General features: G+C 42.6%; 1 protein-coding gene across 1 annotated transcript in view; it reads right to left on the reverse strand.

The window, feature by feature from the left end:
- The window catches only part of NEDD4L (neural precursor cell expressed, developmentally down-regulated 4-like, E3 ubiquitin protein ligase), a 372,712-nt gene that overhangs the window by 218,685 nt on the left and 140,860 nt on the right, over positions 1–13,167 (reverse strand). The gene's annotated exons all lie outside the window — the stretch shown is intronic.

Raw genomic sequence — 13,167 nt, forward strand, 5'->3', positions numbered from 1 at the left:
TTTTTCAGGAAGCCATGCTGCTTAGAAACAAGAAAAGCCGTCTTCCTTGCCTATCAGGAGGCAGGTCAAGACATGCTGCCTGGCTGCCAGATTGGCTAGGTAGCCAATCAGGCAGCCTTCACTTGTTGGTAGGCAGTCTGGCCTCCAGGAAGCCAGACAGCACCTCATGACTTGTCCAGCCTCATCTCTATTCACTTCAGATGACCTTTCCTCATAGCTGAGGTCCTCCATGCACCTTGTTCATTTTGTTGCCGTTCTCTGTACACTTTCCAGTTCATGTCTAGGAAAAAAAACACAGCTGGAGCTCAGCTTTTCTTGAGAAATCATTTCAACCTATGCACCGAGATTGTTTAGCAGCGACAAATCAACCTGATGGCGCGATCATTTTCTAGTAGCTATGCCGGCAATAAAAAAATTAAAATAAAACAACTCTCAGAAATCATCATTTCATTTTGCCTGCAGAGAGATCCGATTTTCAGCACGTGACCGGCAGAGATCGATGGCCTCTCCAGCTAACGAGCATAAAGTTGTATGTTAAAAAAAAAAAGTAATAAAAAAATGAAAGATTCATTAAAAAAAAAAAGCATAACATTGTTTTTTTTGACATTTTTTTTAAGTCCGCGCCCCCCACATACACACGCATATATGCGTCAGGTGCACCTACATGCTGCACATGTTGCATATCGCCACAAACGGAGTGAGAGCAATCATTTTAGAGCGCTGATCGACGCACTGTAAAACGCCCTGCAAGTGAAATCCCATTATTTCCTATGGGCATGGTTCCCACCTGGGCGTATTTCAGCGTGTCGGAACGTGCTGAAAAACGCTCTATGCCCAAAGAAGTACAGGAACACTCACATATTCTATAACCTGCTGATGATAGATGAGGCTCCTATCATTTTTTCTCATAGCAAAGGCAAGCACTCATTGGTCAGCATGGTCAGAAGGGCTTCTCATTGATGACCGCGCTGACTAATGAGGGCTTGCCATTTGCAAGCGGAATTTAAAATACTGACCGCAGGGCTGAGCTGCTGTGTATGGTCCTGCAGCCATGGAGGGGAAGGAGCATTCGGTGACATGTAAGAGAAGAGGGGGTGGGGGATAAGAATAAGAAGTCTGCAAAGAGGAGTTTTCCTTTCAAAGGCTCACATAGACCCACAATGTACAGTACATTTTACCAACTCAGAGACAGGAGACAGTTGGTAAATGTCAAGATGAAAGCCATCGCCAACGTTCTTCAAACAGAAATCCTGCCAGCGTGATCTCCCTTCTGTACAACGCTGAAGGGACATGATGAAATCTCAGCGTTACCCAGTACACGTGGCAAAATGCTGGGACAGCAAGATGTAATGAAGCACGGCTACCCATACGTTTGTTTTTACAGACGCATGGCGGTGGAAGATTGCTTGGCTTCCGCTCTACTTAGCTTCATCCTCTGCAGACAAAGGGTTTAGGGATTTAGTAGTTCAGGCCTGGACTGAAAAGTCTATGTATGCATGTGTGTGTGCATGTGTGTGTGTGTGTGTGTGCGTGCGTGTGTGTGTGCGTGTATATATATATGTGTGTGTATATATATATATATATATACACATACACACACACACACATATATATACACATACACACACACACAGTGCATTCAGAAAGTATTCAGAGCCCCTTCACTTTTTTCAGTTTTGTCATGCTGCAGCCGGATACTTCAGTTTAAATTATTTTTTGATCTACACTCAGCGCCCCATAATGTCAAAGTGAAAACAGAATTTTTGAAATGTCTGTGAATTTATGAAAAAGGAAAAAAAGGAAAGTATTTTTTACCCTTTACTCAGTACTGTGTTGAAGCACCTTTGGCAGCAATTACAACCTTGAGTCTTTTTGGGTATGATGCACTCCTGGATTGGGGGATTTTCTGTCCTTCTTTGCAAATCCTCTCAAGCTCAGTCAGGTTGGATGGGGATCGTTGGTGGACAGCCATTTTCAGGTGTCTCCAGAGATGTTCAATAGGGTTCAAGTCAGGACTCTGGCAGGGCCACTCTAGGACATTCACAGAGTTGTCCCTAAGCCACTCCTGTGTTGTCTTGGCTGTGTGCTTAGGATCGTTGTCCTGTTCGAAGGTGAACCTTCAGCCCAGTCTGAGATCCTGAGGTTTTCATTGAGGATATCTCTGTACTTTGCTCCATTCAGCTTTCCCTCAACCCTGACCAGTCTCCCAGTACCTGCTGCTGAAAAACACCACCACAGCATGATGCGGCCACCACCATGCTTCACTGTTAGGATGGTATTGGGCAGGTGATGAGCAGTGCCTGGTTTACTCCAGACACAACATTTAGAATGGAGGCCAAACAGTTCAATCTTGGTTTCATCAGACCAGAGAATCTTGTTCCTCACAGTCAGAGTCCTTCGGGTGTTTTTTTGGCAAACTCCAAGCTGGCTTTCATGTGTTTTGCATGGAGGGGAGGCTTCCGTCTAGCCACTCTGCCATAAAGGTCAGATTGGTGGAGGGCTGCAGTGATGGTTGTCCTTCTGGAACTTTGTCCCATCTCTACACAGGATCTCTGGAGATCAGTCAGAGTGACCATCGGGTTCTTGGTCACTACTCTTACTAAGGCCCTTCTCTCCCGATTACTCAGTATGGCCGGTCAACCAGCTCTTGGAAGAGTCCTGGTTGTGCTAAACTTTTTCCATGTGAGAATGATGGAGGCCACTGTGCTCTTGGGAACTTTCAGTGCAGATTTTATTTTGTTTTAGCTTTCCCCAGATCTGTGCCTTGCAATAATCCTGTCTCTGAGCTCTGCAGGCAGTTCCTCTGACACAGTATGCATCGTCAGCTGTGAGGACTTCTTTAGAGCGGTGTGTGCCTTTCCAAATCATGTCCAATTAATTTAATTTACCGCAGTGGACTCCAATCAAGGTGTAGAAACACATAAGCAATGATCAAGAGAAGTGGGAGGCACCTGAGATAAATTTCAAGTGTTGCAAAGGGTCTGAATACTTATGCCAATGTGATATTTCAGCTCTTCCTTTATCATTCACTTGCAAACATTTCTAAAATTGTAAACTTCCCTTCCGTAATTTTCCTTTCCTGGATCATCGTATGGCAGCATACCATGGGATCCTTTGCAGGCTCCTCTACAGGGTCTTCCCATTCCATTGCTTCCTTGACGGCACATATAAAGAGTTTTACTAGGCTAAAATTCAATCCTTTATTATCTACAGGGGCTTCTGCGCTCGATTAATGTAAGAAAAACTGGGCGTTACTCCTTACAGCTGCTCACATAAATTGGCTGCATGAGCCTGCATTAATATCATCCAAATATGTGAAGCGGCGCTATCACCCAACAAGTAAACAAATAATATGTGCAAAAAACATATTATAGTGAATAATACTACTGTGAGAGGAAAAAAAAAACACATATACATACATACATACGTGTGTGTGTGTGTATATATCTATATATATATATATATATAATTATTTATTTTTTTCCAAATATTTTCAAAATTAAATCTTCTAGTCAACTGTTTGTGTGAATCAGTTGGTTCTGGATGATCTGGATAAATTAGTACTAAGAACCGAAAAAAAATCCTTATCATATTAGCAAAGGTTTAAAAGGTTTGGCAAAAAGGGAAAACATAATTATAAGATCGGCAGATAAGGGAGGAGGTATTGTGTTATTAAATAAGGCAGATTATAAAAAAGAAATGAGTAGATTATTAGATGACAAGGACACTCAGGTGCGTCCCGAGGTTGGGTGACACCCCGCCAAGACGTCACCATTTGGTGATGTAGGGTGAGGGTGCTCTCCGCACACCTTTCAGCAATCCCGGCCAGTACACAGGGATGGTGCTTGCAGTAACTCCACGGATGGCACCGTGCAAAACGACGTCACATTTTCTGCCTTGAGAAAGGGACCCTGCGTGGCCCCGAAACGTCGGCTTCTTTCGATTGTCTTGACACCATGGTCCAATAAAAAGGACTTATTCATTTTTATAACCTTTTGAGTGCTGGTGACCTTTTTCGTCAACCATTTGGTGATGGACGCCGGCAGAGAGAGAAGGGGACAGTCACCCTCCTCTCTCCTGATACTGTTGGGCGTTCGGTCCATGACCGAGAGCCCAACTTTTCAGAGGGGGGTGACACCAAGATGACTAAGTCATTTTGATGTCACCCGGGTGCGGGCCGCACCCCCCTTGTGACGCCACTGAGGACACTTATGAGATTCTGAAAAGAGATCCCACCAAGCTATACAAAAGAGAATTAGAGAAATTAGTAACAAAGGGTTTCAAAGAAGATGTTCTAAACAAAAAAGAACTTAAATATTTGACGCCTTGGTTATGTAAGATACCAGTTATTTATTATTTACCTAAAGTGCATAAAAATCAATTCAACCCATCAGGCAGGCCTATAGTCAACGGAATAGACTCACTAGGAGCAAGACTAAGAGAGTATGTTGATTATTTTATATAACCACTAGTTCAGAACACTGAGGCATATTTGAAAGATACCAAGCATCTATTACAAATCTTGGAAAAGCTTAAAATGACAACTGACTCCTATCTAGTTACAGCTGATGTAAATTCGCTATATACAATAATTGGACATAAAGATGCTATTAATGCGGTTCAATGGATCATGAAGAAAGATACCAAGATGGAAGAAATACATACAAAAAAAAGTTTATTTTAGAAGCATTGAAATTTGGCTTAGAACATAATTATTTTTGGAATGATGGAAGTTTTTGAAGACAGATAAATGGAGTTGCAATGGGCGCAAAATTTGCGCCCAGCGTAGCTAATAGTTTTATGGCAAAATGGGAAGAACAGGAAGTGTTCGAAGAGACCCCCAAACAAATGAAACTCTACAAAAGGTTCATAGATATCGTTATGATTTGGGAGGGAGATGAGGAATCATTAAAACGGCATTTACAAAAGCTTAATAACAACAAAAATATTAGATTAACATGGGAATATAATAAAGAAAGGGTTAATTTTTCAGATGTAACGATATTTAAAAGGAGAGAATAACAACATTTTAACAAAAAAATATTTTAAAGGAGAACTATGAGGTGAGTGCTTTTCACTCACCTTATAGTTCTAGCCGACCTGTGACAATGAGACTGTCACAGGTCGGCTCAGTAGATTGGGAGGTGAGCAAACACATACCGGGTTCGCTCACCTCTCGATCCCGTCAAGGCTCTCTGCCGTGACAGGGGGAGGGGCTGGATTCCCCTCTCCGATCTGCCAGCGCTGACTGGCGGAACGGACGGGGAGGGGGCGGGTACAGCTGGCTCTGCCTCTAGATAGGCAGAGCCAGCTGTCACTCACGCAGCTGGGCGGATCCCGTCATCTACGTCGGGATCCGCTCCAGGTGCGGCGTCTCAGTATACCGCGAGCTGTAGCTCGCGGTATACTGAGCTTAGGGCAACGGGAGGACGCTAGTTTGTGTCCTCCTGTTACCCTAAGGAGAACTATGGGGGAAAACACTGACCCCATAGTTCTCCTTTAAAGATACAGATACAAATAGCTACATTCCCATCTCAAGCTGTCACCATCCAGCATGGCTGAAGAACATACCGAGAGGCCTGTACCAGAGATTAAGAAGAAATTGTAAAAAAGAAATGGATTATTTGGAGCATTCAGAAATATTAGCAAAAAGGTTCCTGGAAAAGGGTTATAAACCAGAACAGATTGACAAAGAACGAAACGAGGTGTTGAAGATAAAAAGAGAGGATTTATTCGAAAATGATCCTAAACGAAATAGGAATGAAAATAAGATGGGATTTGCCATTACACTGGATTACAATGTGCAATACAAGATGATTATGAAGGTTATCAGGAAATATTGGAACATTTTACTAAAAGATCAAGTCCTTGGAAAAAATTTGCCTAAGGGTCCCCACACACCGTACGATAATCGTGGGAAATCCCGCGATCGTACGATGATCGTAAGGTGTGTGGAAGCCGTGCGACCTCTACTACTGTAAGGTCGCACGACTTTAACCTTACGGACATGTTTGAAACCCCGCCGAGCATCGTACGATGTTCGGCGGGTTTGTGGCATGTCCAAGCTGTCACTCACGCAGCTGGGCGGATCCCGTCATCTACGTCGGGATCCGCTCCAGGTGCGGCGTCTCAGTATACCGCGAGCTGTAGCTCGCGGTATACTGAGCTTAGGGCAACGGGAGGACGCTAGTTTGTGTCCTCCTGTTACCCTAAGGAGAACTATGGGGGAAAACACTGACCCCATAGTTCTCCTTTAAAGATACAGATACAAATAGCTACATTCCCATCTCAAGCTGTCACCATCCAGCATGGCTGAAGAACATACCGAGAGGCCTGTACCAGAGATTAAGAAGAAATTGTAAAAAAGAAATGGATTATTTGGAGCATTCAGAAATATTAGCAAAAAGGTTCCTGGAAAAGGGTTATAAACCAGAACAGATTGACAAAGAACGAAACGAGGTGTTGAAGATAAAAAGAGAGGATTTATTCGAAAATGATCCTAAACGAAATAGGAATGAAAATAAGATGGGATTTGCCATTACACTGGATTACAATGTGCAATACAAGATGATTATGAAGGTTATCAGGAAATATTGGAACATTTTACTAAAAGATCAAGTCCTTGGAAAAAATTTGCCTAAGGGTCCCCACACACCGTACGATAATCGTGGGAAATCCCGCGATCGTACGATGATCGTAAGGTGTGTGGAAGCCGTGCGACCTCTACTACTGTAAGGTCGCACGACTTTAAACTTACGGACATGTTTGAAAACCCGCCGAGCATCGTACGATGTTCGGCGGGTTTGTGGCATGTCCGTACGATAACAGCCGTACGGGCCGGCGAGCGCACACTGCCCGTTCGGCATTGCGGTCATCGGAAGCCCGCCCCTCAGCGTGCCGCGGCTTGCGATCATCGCAAGTACGATCTGGCTGTCCAAGATAGGCAGATCGTACGTTTTTTTAAGTACCTTACAACCATGGCAAGACAAAGTCTTGCCATGGTTGTAAGGTGTGTGCCCAGCCTAAGAAACCAAAATGTATTTTTTAAAAAGCACCCACTATAAGCAATCAATTAGTACATAACGTCATAGTTCCCCCGAGATATAGAGAAATGAGGCTTTTTGATATGCAAGGATTTTATGCATGTGGGCGGTGTTACGCTTGCAAAGAGATTAAATCTAATGAAAAAAGGAGAAAAATGTTTGAAATAAAAACCAAAAGGTAAAATAGAAAAAAATTAAAGCTTTCATATCATGTAATTCTGTAGGAGTAGTATACATGCTTGAATGCCCATGTGGGTTTCAATACATTGAGAGGACTAAGGGGAGTCTAGCAGACAGTATACATGAACGTGTGTATAATATTAAAATAGGATACAAAAATCATAATGTTTCCAAACATTTTAGAACATATCATAAAAAAGATCCAAGAGGTCTAAAGTTTTAGGGGATAGAAAAAATTAAACCGCATTGGAGAGGGATTAATATAGTAAGGGACTTATCCAGAAAATAATCATTTTGGATACATAAAGCCAATACATTGGTACCTAATGGTCTTAATGTAGAGTTTTATTTAAATTGTTTTATTAGTGAGTTTTAATGTGGGTTCCAATGGATTGTCTATATTTGTTTTAAATTAATGGGGTTTAATGGGGTTTCCGCAAACAGGGCCAGTGGATCCATCTGGTTCATTATCGAGAACCATCATAGTACTCCTGATTGTGTCATTTTCATAGCATACACATAGAGATAGGAGAATGTGTACATAGGTGCAGGCTGTTAGTCTATTCCTATTTCATTTTGCACTGCGCACAGCTCCCACACACACACACACACACACACGTTAGTGCCATGGAATAGTAGTTATGGTTGTTTTAGAAATATGTACTTGATATTATTTAATTGTATGTTAATGGTGGCATTGGTCTAGATTGCATGAACGTGAAGATCAAAGATTTCAATGGGTTAAGATAGTTATCATAGTAAGGGTTATCATAGTAAGGGTTAATAGAGTGCTTATGTGAGTGTATTCTTTTAAATAAAATCATTCTATGCATACGGGGTGCGCTATGATTTTCACTTCTGTCTTTGAGAGATCTTTTTTGGGCTGTCGGTAGAGGAGAAAACCTTTAAGATTGGTCTCATCTGAAGGAAGGAAGATCACAGCTACAAACAGTGTGAGGAAGGAGTTTTACCCTATAAGAAGCGCTTTGAGACCCAAGGGTCTGAACATGGAGGTGAGAGGCTTATTTATCAGAGCACTGGTGTTTTTTATGAGCACTTCAGCAAAAAATACACAAGAAATTACAAGAGTGGGCAGAGTGATGCACAAAGAAAAACTAAGACAATACTTTTTTTTTTTTTGAGAGAGAGCTGTCTGCGTTTTATGTAATTTATGAACACTTTGTTTCAATTATGTGTTTTACACACTGACACAGGACACTGATTCACATAAACAGTTGACTAGAAGATTTAATTTTGAAAATATTTGAAAAATATGATATATATATATATATATATATGGGGTTTTTTTTCTCTCACAGTAGTATTATTCACTATAATATTTGTTTTTGCACATATTATTTGTTTACTTGTTGGGTGATAGCGCCGCTTCACATATTTGGATGATATTAATGCAGGCTCAGGCAGCCAATTTAAGTGAGCAGCTGTAAGGAGTAAGGTCTCGTTCACACCTAGGCGTATTGCATATGCGCGACCGTCGCACGTTTTTTCACAGCGATTCGCGGTAAAAAAAGTTGCGCGACAAACGCACGTTTCCGAAGGCTACTTGGCTGTATCCCAATGGAAACGCGCAACAAAACGGCCCAAAGTAGTACATGTACCTTTTTAGGCGTGGGCCGTTTTGTAGTGCATTAGGCACAGGCGGAAATACGCCAAGGTGGGAACAAGACCATTGAAAACAATGAGATCTATATTTTTTAGCGTTTTGTAGAGCGTTCCGCGAGCGTAGAACGCGCTACAAAACGTTCAGGTGTGAACGAGGGCTAACGCCCAGTTTATCTTAGACTAATCGAGCGCAGAAGCCCCTGTAGATAATAAAGGATTGAATTTAAAGAGCAGGTTGGCTCCACATCATAATCCTCAGAATCTTCTGCATCCGAATGGGAAGACCCTATAGAAGAGCCTCCAAAAGACCCCATGGTGTGCTTTGAGTCTGGGTTCCCCAGGCACACATTATATTAAAGTAGAAATTAAGCCAAAACTTTTTTTAGTATAGGATAGAGTAATGGAGGGTTTATAACCCTGGCCAGGTTTCTTTGCCATATGTCAATTTTTTTTGTCTGATAGCCCCAGCTGGAAGTGAGAGGAAATCCCTCCAAAGTGGGTCACCAGAACTAGTAAAACTATTGGAAGATTTCACACCTAGTCCTGTTTTGGTGACAACCCAAAATTGAAGATTTTCTTTCACTTTCAATGCATAAAGTCACCTGGACAAAAAGATTGGGTGAATCTCCCTAAAAGGGGACACAGACAGCAATAAAAACCCGACAGGGGGTTCCGATTGCTCTCCACTCTATCTGAACGTTAGAAAAAAAAAAGGTTGGACTTCAGTTGTATTTTAATGTTAGCGCTTCCTTTGTTTTATAATTATGACTGTGTTGCTGTTAGAATAGCTATATTAATTATGTTGCCTTATGATCACAATGCCCCTATCACACGGGTCCTGGACCTTCAGCACTGTGGAAGCACAGGTTGGGTCAGGAAACACCCACCCAGAGTCCCCTCGCCTTCCCAGACATCCTCAACCAATAGGAAGCATGCCTATGTGAGGCTTGTGTTTTCACTGAAAATTCTGTGATGGCAAGTGAGGGGGGCATGGGGGGCCTATTGATCAGAATATGAAAGTGAACATATCCTTTAAGACTTTTTTTTTTTTTAAATACTGATAATAAAATAATGAAGCGACAGTACTATAATGATTTACTGCGAATTAATACAAATGAGAAGAAAGCCGCACTCCGGATCTGTAAGCCACAATCTATTTTTAGGGACTCGTTGGAAAACGACAATCGTCCAATCACTAGCCTCCCTGGGAAAAGACAAGCATCCAATAACAAGCCTCCCTGGGAAAGCACAATCATCCAATAACCGGTCTCCCTGGTTAAAGGGCGATCATCCAATCACGTGCTCCCCTGGGAAATTGCCATCATCCAATAGTGGGCATCTCTGGAAAGGACAATCATCCAATAAAAACTTCTTAGGGTAAGAACAATGATTTCAGGAGGTCATCTGCAGTCAAACTTAATTTTACTTAAATGTTTTACTTACTCATTCACATGGGGGGGAGGTGGATATTGGTGGGGCTCCCTTATTAAAAAGTGTGCTTCCATTTTCTGATAAGCCCTCCCTCCCGTAGACACCCACATACACTGAGTCAACATGGGCCTCCTCCCCATGTTAAGAGTGTGTGGCCTGGTATGGTACAGGAGTGGCCAAGCTGTATGTTTGGATAAGAGTCTAGTATGGATTTTGAGAAGGGCCTTGTTGGTGGATCATCAGGGTGTCATTAATCATGATAGGCAATAGCCAAGCTAAGGCCAGTCAAGCTGCATGTCTGGATAAGAGTCAAGTATGGATTTTATTTTGCCTTGGATCTCCCTCTAAATCCAAACCAGACCCTTATTAAGAATGATGCACTTGGTTCAGCCCAGGTCATTCTGAACCTGCCCCCAATGTGTGACTGGACAGTGAAAGGGGAAATAGTACAGTGGTAAGCCCATGTCTCTATCACTGCTTTCTCCTCCTATCAGAATACATTCCAGCTTTATTATACAGAGACTGTCAGAAGCAAGCAAGCTGCAAAGTTCTAACACTGCCTGTATGCCTTTATTTATATTGTATATGCCTTTAATAGAACGTGCATATAATAATATATGCCTTTATTTAGAACATGAATTTTATAAAAGGAGGTTATTAACAATTCATGCAGATTACTTTGCTGCGCACAGAAGTAAATAAGCCTGGCCACATCTTCAAACACAGAGCTCTGGTCGTTTTTCAGCTACATCTAATTCTTCAGCCATTATCTAGTCATTAGCAAAGAGGAAATATTAGCGGTTTTAATGGCAATATTAAGTATTATAATAGTTCAGATTCCTCATGAAAGAGAAATAATAGGAAAGTAAAAACTATTTCTGATCTCTGTGTGCTGCCAATGGGAAGGACAGCGAGCCTGAAAATGTGTAATGGCCGGTTCTAGAGGAGAGGCCATGAATGTGTCAGGACATAATTATTCTGACTATAATAGGAGGTGATGGAGTAGAAACATTGCCTGTTAATCTACAAGAAACACCAGCAAGGCTGTGGGAGCAGTGCCGCTCAGTTACAGTCTCCGTGCTGGTAAATGAGATATTGTCCAAGACAAAAGGATGAATCAATATAAATAAGGCCCAATGTCTTTACGAGGGACTCAGGCAATCTTCAAAAAGCCGGTATGCTAGCAAGGAGCAATCCTTTAAGCCAAGCTCCTCATCAGAAGATACTGTATTTTTCCGTGTATAAGACTATACTTTTTCATAAAAATATTTACCTAAAAATGGAGGGGCGTCTTATACACGGGGGGCCGTGAGGAGAACCGTGGTTGCGAAACTGCCGATACCTCTGCAAACTAGCCTCACGAGTGAAACTTCCGATTGCAGAGACAAGCTAACAGGTTTCCTCCAATCATGATCCTTATGTACCTGACATCAGCTGATGCTGCGGAGAGCCTGTAGCCAGTGCCCAGATGCAACAGGGAGCAGTAATGTCGGAGCATTCTGAGCCCATAACCAGGAAGCGGCTGTCTTACTCTGCAAAATTTAAACTGGAGGTAATTAGTTATGCAAAAGAGCATGGAAAATATTGATTTCTGAATTTTGGGTAAGAAAAGTGGGGGGCGTCCTATACATGGGGGCGTCTTATAGACGGAAAAATACGGGTATATACAGTATCAGTGAGCACTATTTGCTTGATAGATTGCAATGCAAGATGTGTGGACCGGAGAGGTTTGCTATGAGGAGCCATAGAGGAACGTTTCTCAACTTTTTTTTTTCAGTCTTGGCACCTTTAAAAGTATGCAAAATCTTGAAGCAACTCAGTCTAAAATGTAAAAAACATAAATGGTAAAAAATGTGTGGCTCTTCCAAAATCTACACGAGATCCTTATCAGAAATAGGCTCTGGTATGGATTTTAGGAGGGGAACACCATGCAAAAAACACAAAAAAGTGGGATTGCCCCTTTCACATCAAAGTCTCCCCTTCAAATTGGGAGCCACTCTTTGCATTAGAAGCCCCCCTTCACATCAGAGCCCCTCCGCTTTCACATCAGAGTCCCCTTCCTATCAAGAGCCCCCCTTTGCATTAGGATCACCCTTAACATCAGGGTCCCCCATTTTCACATCAAAGTCCTCCTTTCAAAGCAGGAGCCAGACTTTTTGCATTTGGAGCCCCCCGTCACATCAGAGCCTTCACCTTTCATATCAAAATCTCCCCTTACGCATCAAAGTCCCACTTTACATGAGGAGCCCCCCTTCATATCAGAAGCTCCCATTCACATCAGAGCCACCTCCTTTCACATCAGATTCACCCATTTTCATATCACAAGCTCCCCTAACTTCAGCGGCCCCTTTCTCATCCGGTGTTCCCTTTACATCCAGTCCTCAGAAGTTCCTCTTTACATTAGGAGCCCCAATTACATCAGATCCACCTCTCTTCACATCAGAGTCCCCCCTTTTCATATCACAAGCTCCCCTTCACTCCAGTAATGCCCTTCTCATCCGGTGTTCCCTTTACACACCCAGTCCTCAGTTCCCACTCCTCCCCCCAGGAAGCCAGAAGGCACCCTGGTTGAGAAAGGATGTTATAGGGAACATTTAGAGATGGTAATTATGCCCTGGCCTAAGGAAGAGAGGGAGGGAAGGAAGGGAGGGAGGGAAGGAGGGAGGGAGGGAAGGAGGGGGGGAAGGAGAGTGTGCTGCAATGCATTGGGGGTGCCACTGAAAATGAATAGCACCACAACACACTGAACCAACAGTGTTAATGGTCCATAAAGAACCTCCGCTTTAGCAGGTTTGGGCAAATACTGTAACCCCTATTTCCATTTTTAAATACAAGCCTTCAAGGCCGGCCCGGAGTGTGGCCACAAGGGTGCTGAATGTCATCTCCTAAG

This window comes from Nanorana parkeri, unplaced genomic scaffold (assembly GCF_000935625.1).
Source record: "Nanorana parkeri isolate BGI_ZX_2015 unplaced genomic scaffold, ASM93562v1 scaffold61, whole genome shotgun sequence".
In the NCBI taxonomy this organism is placed as follows: domain Eukaryota; kingdom Metazoa; phylum Chordata; class Amphibia; order Anura; family Dicroglossidae; genus Nanorana; species Nanorana parkeri.